Raw genomic sequence first — 16,547 nt, forward strand, 5'->3', positions numbered from 1 at the left:
GTTATTTTGCCTTAAGGGCTGTGATTGCATGGCACACTGATTTTGTGAAGTATGTGTTTCATGTTTTGTGTTGGGGGTGGAGGTTGCTTGGATGTTTGCTTTGGAGGTCTCATTTGGTTTTGCAGATTTTTATTTAGAGCCTCTGAGTATGTTTTCATGTATTTATGTGTGTTTTTTTCCAGTGCTGCTTTAATGGGTTTATGTGACACTGGTGGTGTGATGCAAGTATTTCCCTTCTCCTCTTGACTGTTTGATCCATTCTTGGGTTGATAGAGCTTAGCCTCCAGTTTTGTTGTATAATTGTATCTCTCGCATGTATTAGTGTTTGGTGGTAGGAGGAGGGGATTGTCTGTGTACATGAGGCAGTTGTAACATTGCCTCAAAATGCACAGATTCACCAGTTGGACTGAAGAGTACACCTGAAACTGCCCTTTGGACATGCCTGGATAGGTACAGTGAACTGTTTTATTGGATGGCTGGTAAGGTTGAATAGAGAGCCTTGTCCTTCTGTACAGTACAGGAGGGTCTAGTGCTATGGTTTATAAGTGCTTGCTATAAATTTTGAGTAAGTGCCAGGCTGAGAAATGAGTGGCTTGAGTGCTTAAGTTGAAAGTGTGTCTAGTTCCAAGGGCAAAATTGAAGAGGAGACTTTGTGGAGCCGGGAATAGTTTTACCCTAGCTAACCGGCACTGCCCGGCGCGCAAAACTGGGTAAATACGGTATTTATAGCAGGGAAATGAAAGAGATCGAAATTAGCCCAAAATGGTCAATAAACTACTAATTTCTGGGCTGAAACCTCTCCTCCAGCAACAGACAGGCTGCTCAAAGCTCCCCTCTCTCACAGGTGAAAAGAGAACTTCCTTCTATCCAAGTAAGGTATGGGCAAACACAGATTTGTAACACAGCCCTGAATTCAGCACTAACCTGAAAACTGGACTATACTAGCTTAGAAAGGCAGGAAACAAGCATATACATATACATATTTATATATATATATATATATATATATATATATATATTTTTTTTTTTTTTTTTTTTTTTTTTTTTAGAAAATAAAGCAGATACACTCAAAAAACACTTTAAATGCACAGAAAAGGATACTTATTGCTATATATCGCAGATTAGAGTTGTAGTCAATGCAACTAGTAATAAAGTAAGAAGAAACACAAACGCAGTAAAAGCAGATGAATAAAGTACAATTTTATATATATATATATATATATATATATATATATATATATATATATATGTATATATATATATATATATATATATATATATATATATATATATATATATATATATATATATATATATATATATATATATATATATATATATATATATATATATATATATATATATAAATAAAATATATATTTAAAAACAATAGAAAATGAACAAACGGATTTAAACAAGTTACCCAATTAACCAGAAAAAAAGCTCAAAACTGAACCCTGTTCAAGCAGTCTTTAATCAGACAAGTTGTAACTGCACACCCCTTCTTACTAGGGTGCAGGGGAACCTTCTCCAAAAAAGATGGCCTGGATCAGTGCTCAAGTTATACAAACAAAGCTAGATTCAGCAGGCCTGAATCTGGCCTATGCTACAGCAACAAGCCGCACCAATTTCAAAAAGAAACAGTTCAAATAATCAGGCACAATAAGCCTGTGACCAGATATTCCCAGCTCAGAAGGGTAGAATCCAGCCTCTCCTCCTGCAAGAGTGCAGACCACAAACCTTCTTAATGTAGAATAACTGGCCTGAAGCCCAAGTGCCTAAGCCAGAAATAATACACTTTTAAAATACCAAAAACGAAGGTTCAGGGAACTCAACACTAAAAGAAAAACAGCACCAAAAACTGTTCCCAGAACAAACCACGATCCACGAATATGTCACAATGAACTTTTTTTATTGAAATACAAAACGATGGTTGAGCGCTTTCATCTACCCAATGTAGATTTCATCAGAACATTGAATATATCAAACCTTGCCTCTTAAATACTTTAAAGTACCCGCCTAAAACACCACCTGACCAATTGAACCACCATTGAGTTTTAAAGACATAAGAACATAGATTTGATAAAACCCATATAAACAGCCTTCTAAATATTATCAGTGTTGATAATGGTTAAAAAATGCCTAAAACAGCATCAAAATTCAATCGTATAATAAAAATTCTCTATCGGTGGAATGTGGATCATACCCCAACTCTAATAATACATACTGGATGAATGTTTCATATAAAATATGACAAATGCATACAATGCATAAAAACAATATCAAATGTGAGATGTAATCCTACAGTGAATACTAATTGCATAACACATACAATATATAGTTATGACCTACCTAAATGTATTCTGCATTACCAGTGTATATGAATGCCTATATTGAACAATAGAAAATTATTTTATATACCTATTTAATTGGGTATATATGTATATATATCTATATGTCTCTCTCTGACAAAACTACAGCGTTGTTAATTCTTATAAGGGGCTTGGTAGGAATATTTTCATTAATGCCTGGTGGAATTGCCGCATTTAGCTTTAACTGCCCATTTGATCTCTTTTTCCCCCAAAATTGCCTTGATGTTACCCCCCCTGGGGTTGTTCCTAACTACTTCAAGAATGGCAAATTTGACGGTGTTACAAGCAGCACTACCAGCTAAATGTCTGTATAGTGCATTATTCATATCCTTCTTTTTTATACAATACAAATGATCGTAAATTCTATTACGTAATTTCCTGTCCGTTTTTCCAACATAAAAACTTGGACAGGACATGCACTTTCCTATATAGACAACATGTTGGGTCTGGCAATTTCCCTTACAAAAATAAATCCTACTTCTAATAATATTCTCTAAACTAATACACTCCACTTGTAAAATGGAAGGGCACTGGTTGCAATGTCCGCATTGCTTAGTCCCTGTCCTATGGGTATTCCCGGAATTATCTCTATGATTAGACCTAATGTCAATCATTTTTTTGAAATTCATCCCTGTTTTGTATACATATGTTGGTTTCTCACCCATTCTATCACAAATTCCTTCATCACTAGTAAGAATGTTCCAGTTACTATCTACAATCTTTCTCACTTCCCCTACATGATGTCAAAATTGTATTATATATGACCTATGATATCCTGATGTACTACATTCATTTGCACTAGTTGACAATAGACACTTACCCAGGATAGGTATATACTTATTACCCCATTCTCGTATAACATATTCAGTGATGTCCTTAATCATGGCCTCAGGGTAACCTCTCTGTCTAAATAATTTGCCAATAAAGGCCATCTCAGGAATCATATCTTCCTTTTTGGAGGTCATCCTAGCAGCCCTTATGCATTGCCCCTTTAAAATACTTATTTTCTGCGTATAAGGATGATTGCTGGAAAACTCTAAATAGGCATTGCAAAAAGTGTCTTTCCTATAGATCTTAGACTGAAAAGTGTGTCCATCACTGAATATGTAAGTGTCAAGATAATTTATTCCTGTCTTACTGATGTTATAAGTAAATTGCAAGTAGGAAGTGCTACCATTCATGTAATCGATGAAATTCATCAATTTCTCCTCATCCCCCTTCCAAAGGATGAATATGTCATCCAGGTACCTGACATAACAACATATGTACTCCTTCCAGGGTGATTCCAATACAAATTCCTCCTCCCTATCCAATAGGACGAGATTGGCATATATGGGGGCACAAGCAGCCCCCATAGCTACACCCGCTATTTGTTTGTAATACTCCCCTTCAAAGAATATGAAGTTATTATCTAGCACAATGTTGATGAATTCTGTTAGTATATTGATCTTGTCCCACTGTAATTGACTGTATTTATTCAAACTGTTAGTAAATCGAGTCATCCCATCCGCTTTAGGTATGCACGAAAACAAATCCTTTACATCTATGGTGACAAATAATAAATTGGGGTCCCATATGTCTTGTTTGAACTTCCCTAAAAATTCCCAGGAGTCCTTGATAATGTGTGGTATCAACTTGTAAATATGCTTTAACCATTGGTCAATGACCTTACCAAATGGAAAGGCCTTACTACGACTTCCTGAGATAATGGGTCTGAAAGAAGGATCCCTGATGTTTTTGTGTATTTTGGGAATTCCTACTATAGTTGCCATTATGGGGTACTCTACTTTTAAAAAATTATACAGTTCAAACGTTATTCGGTCATCCAATAGAAATTCTTCTAGATACAAGTCAATTCTTCTATGGGCAATATTTATCTGATTGATAGAAGTTACTTCATATTGTTCAGAATTATTCAAAATATCAAATATTTTGGCAATATAATTATCCCTATCATACAGTACCACTCCACCCCACTTGTCTGCAGTCATAATCCTAATGTTTTGAGAATATATAGAATCTAATAGTTTTTCGACTGCTACATTCCACCGGGAAGAATCACCTGATTTTTGTAAATTACCATATAGTTCATATATTTTCTTACTGACCACCTTTTCAAAGGTTGATAGGGTATTGTGCATGGGTGGAGTGAAATTACTTTTCTTCTTTAAGCAGTCCATTTTTGAATGCTTATCAGATGAATTTTGAAAAAATATACCCAAATTTATCTTTCTCAAGAATAACTTGAACTCGACTAAAGTATCAACCAGATCAAACTTCCTTCTAGGAATATATTTCATACCTTTCAAAAATGTATCAAAATGTTCAATATTTATGGGGTATTGTGTATAATTATAAATATGGAAGTCTCCTACACTATATACCACCCCATCAGTGACCCTAATACCAGTAGGTTCCCCTTCCTGTACTAGTAACCCCTGTGGGGATTCCTTGTTCTTCGATTCCCTTGTCTCCATCTGTTTTCTTGCCATTTGTAGTTGCCCTTCCACTTTTTTTCTTGGTCTAAAAAATCTTCCCCATGACATTCCTCTCTATCAAAATCGTTGGACATATAGTCCACATCATTGCCCCTATCACGTCTGTCAGGGTTAACATTAATTCTTTTGTTCCAATTATAGGCAGTTTCATTTTCATATTGTCTTGTATCCCTTAGACATTTTTTTGCATTTTCTATCAAACATTTTTTTGTATAAGAAATTAACAACGCTGTAGTTTTGTCAGAGAGAGACATATATATATATATATATATATATATATATATATATATATATATCTACATATATACCCAATTAAATAGGTATATAAAATAATTTTCTATTGTTCAATATAGGCATTCATATACATTAGTAATGCAGAATACATTTAGGTAGGTCATAACTATATATTGTATTTGTTATGCAATTAGTATTCACTGTAGAATTACATCTCACATTTGATATTGTTTTTATGCATTGTATGCATTTGTCATATTTTATATGAAACATTCATCCAGTATGTATTATTAGAGTTGGGGTATGATCCATATTCCACCGATAGAGAATTTTTATCATACGATTGAATTTTAATGCTGTTTTAGGCATTTTTTAACCATTATCAACACTGATAATATTTAGAAGGCTGTTTATATGGGTTTTATCAAATCTATGTTCTTATGTCTTTAAAACTCAATGGTGGTTCAATTGGTCAGGTGGTGTTTTAGGCGGGTACTTTAAAGTATTTAAGAGACAAGGTTTGATATATTCCGTGTTCTGATGAAATCTACATTGGGTAGATGAAAGGGCTCAACCATCGTTTTGTATTTCAATGAAAAAAGTTCATTGTGACATATTCGTGGATCGTGGTTTGTTTTGGGAACACTTTTAGAATAGCAGACACTGGACCTTCAATCAGCAATTCCCAGCTTAGAAAGATGTAAGCTACCTGTCCTGCCACAACAGTGCAGACCACAAACCTTTTTAATGTAAAACAGCCTGTATGAAGCTCAAGTGCTTAAACCAAAAGACTTAGAATAACAGTTACAATTTAATCAGGCTACTACCAAGCATTAATAAATACAGCAGAATAAATAAATTGAGTACTTTTAAGAAAAACAAAATAAAGTAGGAGGAAAGACAAATACAGTAAAAGCAAATGAAAAAAAATATTTTTTGGGCCTTCTCAAAGCAACTCTCTGTATTAAGTAGAGTGAACACTAGACTGAGAATATGATCTCCCTGTACTTGGCTAAGTGAGCAAATGAGATGGACCCAGGAGGAGTGTCCTAATACAGATTTACAGGAAGGGCGGGCAATTCCAGAGCCAGCAACACTAATACCAACACAAGAAAAGGGAGGGAGAGTGGGAAACTAACTGCAGACAGACACAGAGCACACTGTTCAGAAACACAAAATTAGGAAACTGAAAACAAGAAACTACAGTACTTTTAAAACTACAAGTTTGTACTTAACTTAACAAAATATTAAATGCACTACTGCAAGTTTCACTTAGCTTCAGCTACTAATGCAGACGTTTGCAGCTAAGCAAGTCTCTCAGGAGTTGAACAGAAAACAATTTCTCAAACTTTGTGGCTAGCACTTAAAGTACAGAGTAAGCCCTCTAGGCTATTAAATAGATAACAAAGAGGTGATAACACTACCACCTCTATAGCAAACAGACACAGAGCACACTGTTCAGAAACACACAATTAGGAAACAGAAAAAAAAGAAAATACAGTACTTTTAAAACTGCAAGTTTATACTTAATAAAAATATTAAATGCACTACTGTAAGTTTCACTTAGCTTCTGCTTCTAATGCAGATGTTTGCAGCCAAGCAAGTCTCTCAGGAGTTGAGCAGAAAATGATTTCTCAAACTTTGTAGCTAGCACTTAAAGTAAAGAGGAATCCCTCTAGGCTATTAAATACATAACAAATAAGTGATAACACCACCCCCTCTATAGCAAACAGACACAGAGCACACTATTCAGAAACACACAATTAAGAAACAGAAAAAATAAAATACAGTACTTTTAAAATTGCAAGTTTGTACTTAACAAAATATTACATGCACTACTGTAAGTTTCACTTAGCATCAGCTTCTAATGCAAATGTTTGCAGCCAAGCAAGTCTCTCAGGAGTTGAGCAGAAAATGATTTCTCAAACTTTGTGGCTAGCACTTAAAGTACAGAGGAATCCCTCTAGGATATTAAATAGATAACAAAGAAGTGATATCACCACCCCCTCTATAGCAAACAGACACAGAGCATACTGTTCAGAAACACACAATTAGGAAACAGAAAAAAAGAAAATACAGTACTTTTAAAACTGCATGTTTGTACTTAAAATATTAAATGCACTACTGCAAGTTTCACTTAGCTTCAGTTTCTAATGCAGATGTTTGCAGCCAAGCAAGTCTCTCAGGAGTTGAGCAGAAAATGATTTCTCAAACTTTGTGGCTAGCGCTTAAAGTACAGAGGAATCCCACTAGGCTATTAAATAGATAACAAAGAAGTGATAACACCACCCCCTCTATAGCAAACAGACACAGAGCACACTGTTCAGAAACACACAATTAGGAAACAGAAAAAAAGAAAATACAGTACTTTTAAAACTGCAAGTTTGTACTTAAAAAAATATTAAATGCACTACTGTAAGTTTCACTTAGCTTCAGCTTCTAATGCAGATGTTTGCAGCCAAGCAAGTCTCTCAGGAGTTGAGCAGAAAATTATTTCTCAAACTTTATCGCTAGCACTTAAAGTACAGAGAAATCCCTCTAGGCTATTAAATAGATAAAGAAGTGATAACACCACCCCCTCTATAGCAGACACAGAGCACACTGTTCAGAAACACACAATTAGGAAACAGAAAAAAAATACAGTACTTTTAAAACTGCAGGTTTATACTTAACAAAATATTAAATGCACTACTAGAAGTTTCACTTAGCTTCAGCTTCTAATGCAGATGTTTGCAGCAAAGCAAGTCTCTCAGGAGTTGAGCAGAAAATAATTTCTCAAACTTTGTGGCTAGCACTTAAAGTGCAGAGGAATCTCTGTAGGCTATTAAATACATAACAAAGAAGTGATAACACCACCCCCTCTATAGCAGACACAGAGCACACTGTTCAGAAACACACAATTAGGAAACAGAAAAAAAGTAAATACAGTACTTTTAAAACTGCATGTTTGTACTTAAAATATTAAATGCACTACTGCAAGTTTCACTTAGCTTCAGCTTCTAATGCAGATGTTTGCAGCCAAGCAAGTCTCTCAGGAGCTGAGCAGAAAATGATTTCTCAAACTTTGTGGCTAGCTCTTAAAGTACAGAGGAATCCCTCTAAGCTATTAAATAGATAACAAAGACGTGATAACACCACCCCCTCTATAGCAAACAGACACAGAGCGCTCTGTTCAGAAACACACAATAAGGAAACAGAAAAAAAGAAAATACAGTACTTTTAAAACTGAAAGTTTGTACTTAACAAAATATTAAATGCACTACTGCAAGTTTCACTTAGCTTCAGCTTCTAATGCAGATGTTTGCAGCCAAGCAAGTCTCTCTGGAGTTGAGCAGAAAATGATTTCTCAAACTTTGTGGCTAGCACTTAAAGTACAGAGGAATCCCTCTAGGCTATTAAATAGATAACAAAGACGTGATAACACCACCCCCTCTATAGCAGACACAGAGCGCACTGTTCAGAAACACACAATTAGGAAACAGAAAAAAAGAAAATACAGTACTTCTAAAACTGGAAGTTTGTACTTAACAAAAGATTAAATGCCCTACTGCAAGTTTCACTTAGCTTCAGCTTTTATGGCAGATGTTTGCAGCCAAGAAAGTCTCTCAGGAGCTGAGCAAAAAATGATTTTTCAAACTTTGTGGCTAACGCTTAAAGTAAATAAGAATCCCTCTAGGCTATTAAATAGATAACAAATAAGTGATAACACCACCCCCTCTATAGCAAACAGACACAGAGCACACTGTTCAGAAACACACAATTAGGAAACAGAAAAAAAGAAAATACAGTACTTTTAAAACTGCAAGTTTGTACTTAACAAAATATTAAATGCCCTACTGCAAGTTTCACTTAGCTTCAGCTTTTATGGCAGATGTTTGCAGCCAAGAAAGTCTCTCAGGAGTTGAGCAGAAAATTATTTCTCAAACTTTGTAGCTAGCATTTAAAGTAAAGAGGAATCCCTCTAGGCTATTAAATACATAACAAATAAGTGATAACACCACCCCCTCTATAGCATACAGACAAAGAGCACACTATTCAGAAACACACTATTAGGAAACAGAAAAAAGAAAATACAGTACTTTTAAAACTGCAAGTTTGTACTTAATAAAATATTACATGCACTACTGTAAGTTTCACTTAGCTTCAGCTTCTAATGCAGATGTTTGCAGCCAAGCAAGCCTCTCAGGAGTTGAGCAGAAAATTATTTCTCAAACGTTGTGGCTAGCACTTAAAGTACAGAGGAATCCCTCTAGGCTATTAAATAGATAACAAAGACATGATAACACCACCCCCTCTATAGCAGACACAGAGCACACTATTCAGAAACACACAATTAGAAAACAGAAAAAAGATAATACAGTACTTTTAAAGCTGCAAGTTTGTACTTAACAAAATATTAAATGCTCTACTGTAAGTTTCACTTAGCTTCAGCTTCTAATGCAGATGTTTGCAGCCAAGCAAGTCTCTCAGGAGTTGAGCAGAAAATGATTTCTCAAACTTTGTGGCTAGCACTTAAAGTACAGAGGAATCCCTCTAGGCTATTAAATAGATAAAGAAGTGATAACACCACCCCCTCTATAGCAGACAGACACAGAGCACACTGTTCAGAAGCACACAATTAGGAAACAGAAAAAAAGAAAATACAGTACTTTTAAAACTGCAAGTTTGTACCTAACAAAATATTAAATGCACTACTGTAAGTTTCACTTAGCTTCAGCTTCTAATGCAGATGTTTGTAGCCAAGCAAATCTCTCAGGAGTTGAGCATAAAATTATTTCTCAAACTTTGTGGTTAGTACTTAAAGTACAGAGGAATCCCTCTAGGCTATTAAATATCAGATAACAAAGAAGTGATAACACCACCCCCTCTATAGCAAACAGACACAGAGCACACTATTCAGAAACACACAATTAGGAAACAGAAAAAATGAAAATACAGTACTTTTAAAACTGCACGTTTGTACTTAAAATATTAAATGCACTACTGCAAGTTTCACTTATTTTCAGCTTCTAATGCAGATGTTTGCAGCCAAGCAAGTCTCTCAGGAGTTGAGCAAAAAATTATTTCTCAAACTTTGTGGCTAGCACTTAAAGTACAGAGGAATCCCTCTAAGCTATTAATTAGATAACAAAGAAGTGATAACACCACCCCCTCTACAGCAAACAGACACAGAGCACACTGTTCAGAAACACACACTTGGGAAACAGAAAATAAGAAAATACAGTACTTCTAAAACTGGAAGTTTGTACTTAACAAAATACTAAATGCACTACTGTAAGTTTCACTAGCTTCAGGTTCTAATGCAGATGTTTGCAGCCAAGCAAGTCTCTCAGGAGTTGAGCAAAAAATGATTTCTCAAACTTTGTGGCTAGCGCTTAAAGTTAAGAAGAATCCCTCTAGGCTATTAAATACATAACAAATAAGTGATAACACCACCCCCTCTATAGCAAACAGACAAAGAGCACACTATTCAGAAACACACTATTAGGAAACAGAAAAAAGAAAATACAGTACTTTTAAAACTGCAAGTTTGTACTTAATAAAATATTACATGCACTACTGTAAGTTTCACTTAGCTTCAGCTTCTAATGCAGATGTTTGCAGCCAAGCAAGCCTCTCAGGAGTTGAGCAGAAAATTATTTCTCAAACTTTGTGGCTAGCACTTAAAGTACAGAGGAATCCCTCTAGGCTATTAAATAGATAACAAAGACATGATAACACCACCCCCTCTATAGCAGACACAGAGCACACTATTCAGAAACACACAATTAGAAAACAGAAAAAAGATAATACAGTACTTTTAAAACTGCAAGTTTGTACTTAACAAAATATTAAATACACTACTGAAAGTTTCACTTAGCTTCAGCTTCTAATGCAGATTTTTTCAGCCCAGCAAGTATCTCAGGAGTTGAGCAAAAAATGATTTATCAAACTTTGTGGCTAGCACTTAAAGTGCAGAGGAATCCTTCTACGCTATTAAATAGATAAAGAAGTGATAACACCACACCCTCTTAGCAGACCGGCAAAGAGCACTCTGTTCAGAAACACACAATTAGGAAAGAGAAAAAAAGAAAATACAGTACTTTTAAAACTGCAAGCTTGTACTTAACAAAATATTAAATGCACTACTGCAAGTTTCACTTAGCTTCAGCTTCTAATGCAGATGTTTGTAGCCAAGCAAATCTCTCAGGAGTTGAGCATAAAATTATTTCTCAAACTTTGTGGTTAGTACTTAAAGTACAGAGGAATCCCTCTAGGCTATTAAATATCAGATAACAAAGAAGTGATAACACCACCCCCTCTATAGCAAACAGACACAGAGCACACTGTTCAGAAACACACAATTAGGAAACAGAAAAAATGAAAATACAGTACTTTTAAAACTGCACGTTTGTACTTAAAATATTAAATGCACTACTGCAAGTTTCACTTAGCTTCAGCTTCTAATGCAGATGTTTGCAGCCAAGCAAGTCTCTCAGGAGTTGAGCAAAAAATTATTTCTCAAACTTTGTGGCTAGCACTTAAAGTACAGAGGAATCCCTCTAAGCTATTAATTAGATAACAAAGAAGTGATAACACCACCCCCTCTACAGCAAACAGACACAGAGCACACTGTTCAGAAACACACAATTAGGAAACAGAAAATAAGAAAATACAGTACTTCTAAAACTGGAAGTTTGTACTTAACAAAATATTAAATGCACTACTGTAAGTTTCACTAGCTTCAGGTTCTAATGCAGATGTTTGCAGCCAAGCAAGTCTCTCAGGAGTTGAGCAAAAAATGATTTCTCAAACTTTGTGGCTAGCGCTTAAAGTTAAGAAGAATCCCTCTAGGCTATTAAATAGATAACAAATAAGTGATAACACCACCCCCTCTATAGCAAACAGACACAGAGCACACTGTTCAGAAACACACAATTAGGAAACAGAAAAAAAGAAAATACAGTACTTTTAAAACTGCAAGTTTGTACCTAACAAAATATTAAATGCACTACTGCAAGTTTCACTTAGCTTCAGCTTCTAATGCAGATGTTTGCAGCCAAGCAAGCCTCTCAGGAGTTGAGCAGAAAATGATTTCTCAAACTTTGTGGTTAGCACTTAAAGTACAGAGGAATCCCTCTAGGCTATTAAATAGATAACAAAGAAATGATAACACCACCCCCTCTATAGCAAACAGACACAAACACACTGTTCAGAAACACACAATTAGGAAACAGAAAAAAGTAAATACAGTACTTTTAAAACTGCACGTTTGTACTTAAAATATTAAATGCACTACTGCAAGTTTCACTTAGCTTCAGCTTCTAATGCAGATGTTTGCAGCCAAGCAAGTCTCTCAGGAGCTGAGCAGAAAATGATTTCTCAAACTTTGTAGCTAGCACTTAAAGTACAGAGGAATCCCTCTAGGCTATTAAATAGATAACAAAGAAGTGATAACATCATATATATATTTATATATAGACCATTTTATAGTGGTCAGAATCTATATGGAAATAGAGTAATATTTGTTTGAAACTCTAGGGCAAACATGCACCAATAGGGCACTTTAAAAATAGTAGGGGCCTAATAAATATTATATGTGTAATAATACCAGCTCTGACAGATTCTTACTGAAACAAAATTTGTAGTAACGTGGATTTACTCTACTGTGTTCCAGTGCAACTTTCATGTATTTATTTATTTAATTAATTATTTTAAATGCAGCATATCTTTCATGCATAATGTCAAAAATTGTTTCTTATAAGTCACAGGGCTTTGGAAAGTTAGCAGTCCCTTTAAAGGTTCTGTTCTGTAAGCAGTTGTAAATGCAGATATGATTTATATGAAGAAAAGATGTAAAGAGCACTAAAGCACTAATCCTTATGGTAATTGTTTAACAGTAACTTACTGAACATCTCCTATTCTTACTGACACAGAAATTGCTCTAGAATGCATTCACTTTCTGCAGCTCTATTACAGCTCCAAAATCTGTTCAGTAGGCGCAACATACCTTATAGCTGGGTTTCACAGGAAGGACTGTAAAAGCCAGTTTAAAAAAAGGTAGACTACGTTCTTCATAGTTTTACTGCAGCTGATTTTGAAATAACTTGTTACAAATATATGTAGACGCACACAAATATTTATACATATATGAATATAAAACCCTGCTTTATACCCTGATCATCTTTCAGTTAGCTTTGCATGACTGGACCACTTGGGTGATCTGTACAAGTGTTTAAATCTCAGATGTCAATACAATACTTCAGACAATGGATTTCTGCATCTGTCTGGCAGTATGAACTGCTCTTCACTCTGTTCCCATTGTAACAAAACCAGTAAACAGCAGAAATCACTGGCAGAAGGACAGCTATTAAAAAGAATGGGTTTAAACTGATGCACTACTGCAGAATATTTATCATTAGATCTGTGTTGCAGTAGCCTAAGCTATGTGAGACATACCCTGCCAAGGACTGAATACCTTGCCAGCTTCCAAATTCAGGGCACATTTTATGCACCTGTATAACATTTAGCGCTTGAGGATGAGCTGTATAAAAACTAATGTATGATTACCAAAAATCAGAACTTTCTTTTCTTTTTTTTTCAGCTAACACCTTTATTGAATTATCACTTATGACATAGGCAGATGTAATTGTTTTTAGTCCTTTTAGTCTTATTCACAGGTCAGGCATATTTTTATCAACCAGAGGAGAAGTTGTGGATAGAAATTAATAAAGAGCTGAAGGACTTTATCTAGGAAGGGAAGATGGCTAGAGTCACGTGGGATAAGCTGATTGTTTCAGCAGAACTGGGCAGATTGGGTTTACCCAATTTAAGAGGTATTTCAGAGATACACATTAAATACTCCTATACATAGCACAAGCAGAAAAAAAATAATTTAAAGTGGAAAGGGATGATGCTGAGATGGGGGAACTCAAGAAACAAGGAGAGACTGGAATTTTGGATGCAGGCCTTTAAGGAAAATAAGAATAATCATATAGAATATTATATCTATTAAACAGCAGACAGTATTCTAAGAACTAAGCCAACATGGGAGTGGAGAAAGGAGATTCTGCCCATAGGGATGACAGCAATTAGGGATACAGACAATATGCAAGAGGTGGCTGGAATTTATTGTGAAAAGCTGGCAAAGGAACCAAGGTATTTTCAGCAAATAACTAAAGAAAGAAAGGTAACAGAACGGGAAGAATTTATTTGCACCGCAAATTAGTGATTGCCTTGAGAAAGAAATGGGGGAGTCCTAAATGAAAGACCAGCACTGGTAGAGTTTTCAGAAGAATCTAGAACAGAAGTTGCCATTAAAAAGGGAGTAATTAGTAGAGTATATAAAATATTGCATGATAATTATAAGAATCAATCAGAGGAGGTTAGAAAGGATTGGGAGGAGAGATTGGGTAAGCAATTCACAAAGAAACAATAGGAGGATATGTTTATGTCTCACAAATACTCAACAAAATCTAGGAGATTTAGATGTTTTGCTTGGAAATGTTTACACAGATATTTTTATATCCAAAGTAGACTCCAAAAATCAGAACTTTCTTGTTGAAGCAACCAGTAAGTCTCACTCTCTACTGCATTACTCAGGTTTGATGGTCAGCTAGTTTTCATCAAGTGGTCAGATAAGTACCATTTGGGGGCCTCCTTCCATTTTTGTGAGAAAAGTATTGCTGTCCTTCACTGAATTTATATCTAATGAAAGGGGAAGTGTTTATATGGTTGCCAGATTCCCTATAAAGATCACCATGTCCTGCCACTTTTGTTTGGGGACACAATATTTAGTCATGTGCTATCTGTATATCCTTTACCCCCAAACTCTTAGAAGTGGATGAAGTTTTCTTTTCTTACATATGGAAAACCAAATGTTGAAGGCTTTGATCCATAGAATCATGGAGCAGGTTTCTGGTTCCTTGGTCGCTGCCCATCTAGTCCCCAAGAAGAAAACAGTATCCAGGGAGGCTTTGGTTTCCATTTTGGCTTCTTCTTTGCCTAAGCTTTTCACAGGCAACTCTGCTGTGGCCATATTTGAAGCCTTGGATCAAATGTCTTTTACTCTCAATTCAACTAACATTAATCCTCACAAGCTATGAAGAGCCCGGAGAAAAGCATGTCCTCTGTGGCTGCTTGTACATGTGCTTCTGACAGGGGAGAACAACTCTTGCTAGGACTGGAGAAGGGGGTAGATGGCATTCCCTTACAGAGCTATACTGAGGAATTGGATTCCAAGGCAGATGGTAGTACATCAGATGGATCCTTTTCCATAGCCACTTCCACGAAAAGGACACACAATGTAAAAAATACTTCCACTATATTATCCTCTTCACCTAAGGGGATGAAGGAAGAATTGTTTGCTTTTTGCCAAAGGCTTATTTAAAGCCTTTCAATCATTGTAATCTGAATCTTCTCAAGAATGTTAAAAGAAAAGGTCCCCTTCAGATTCTGATTCTAGGTCTGATGTGTAAGGAGCAGACTTGGATTATGCCTCTCAGGTTTGTACACCAAAAAACTGGGAATCTGAGTTGGAGGAAAATATATCTTCCAATTCTCCATCTGAAGAGTTCCAATTCTCTGACATCAGTGGAAGAATGAATGATTTATTAACTTGGAAAAAAAATAAATGGTCATAGACTCAACAGTTTATAGTTACTAGACTATTGATTTGTGAGAATCTTAAGAAACCTAGCCTTGCATTTTCATGGTACTTTTTAGCCCTTATATTTTGTATATGAATAACCAAGAGGTGGGGAGAACAAACGTATATTGGGATGTTTAATTGATGTCCTTAACCATGAGGGACATGGGTACTAAACTGGGGGTAAATTTATGGTTTACCATCATGGCCACGGTGGTGCAGTGGTTAGTGTTGTCGTCTCACAGCAAGAGGTTCTCCCGTTCGATTCTCAGCTGGAGTGCCTTCTGTGTGGAGTCTGCATGTCCTCCCCACAGTTGTATGACATTTAAAGAGATGCAGGTAGGTGACTGTGTGAATGGATATGCCTTCTTTGAAGGCTGGGCATCGGGCTGGCAACTCGGCACCATAAAATCCACTGCCAATCATTAGCAGACCGGAGTTATGCTGTGGCGACCCCTAACCGGGAAAAGTCAAAGGATACCACACCATCCATTCATTAAAATTACCTTTGAACAGAGTAAACAAAATACTTTCACAGTTTCACAGAAGAGGTGTTTTCTGTGATGCATACCCATCTCCCAAACATGTTCTATTTATATTGCAAAAGTGATTCTGATTTCTTAAGTAGGTATTCATTCTATCATTGGACCTGTGAATGTGTAATAGGTTTGACAAGATATGGTCTGTTGAGGCTCTATGTGAGACAGTGGTCACCCCATGCATAGCCAGAATGATATTGAGAAGAGGGACAAAGCTTTGAGAAGGTCTGCACAGTTTTTGTGAATAGGTCTTTGATTTTATTTTTTTTAATGAGAA

The sequence above is a fragment of the Protopterus annectens genome, chromosome 2.part1, assembly GCF_019279795.1.
Source record: "Protopterus annectens isolate FY-2018-M chromosome 2.part1, PAN1.0, whole genome shotgun sequence".
NCBI lineage: Eukaryota > Metazoa > Chordata > Ceratodontiformes > Protopteridae > Protopterus > Protopterus annectens.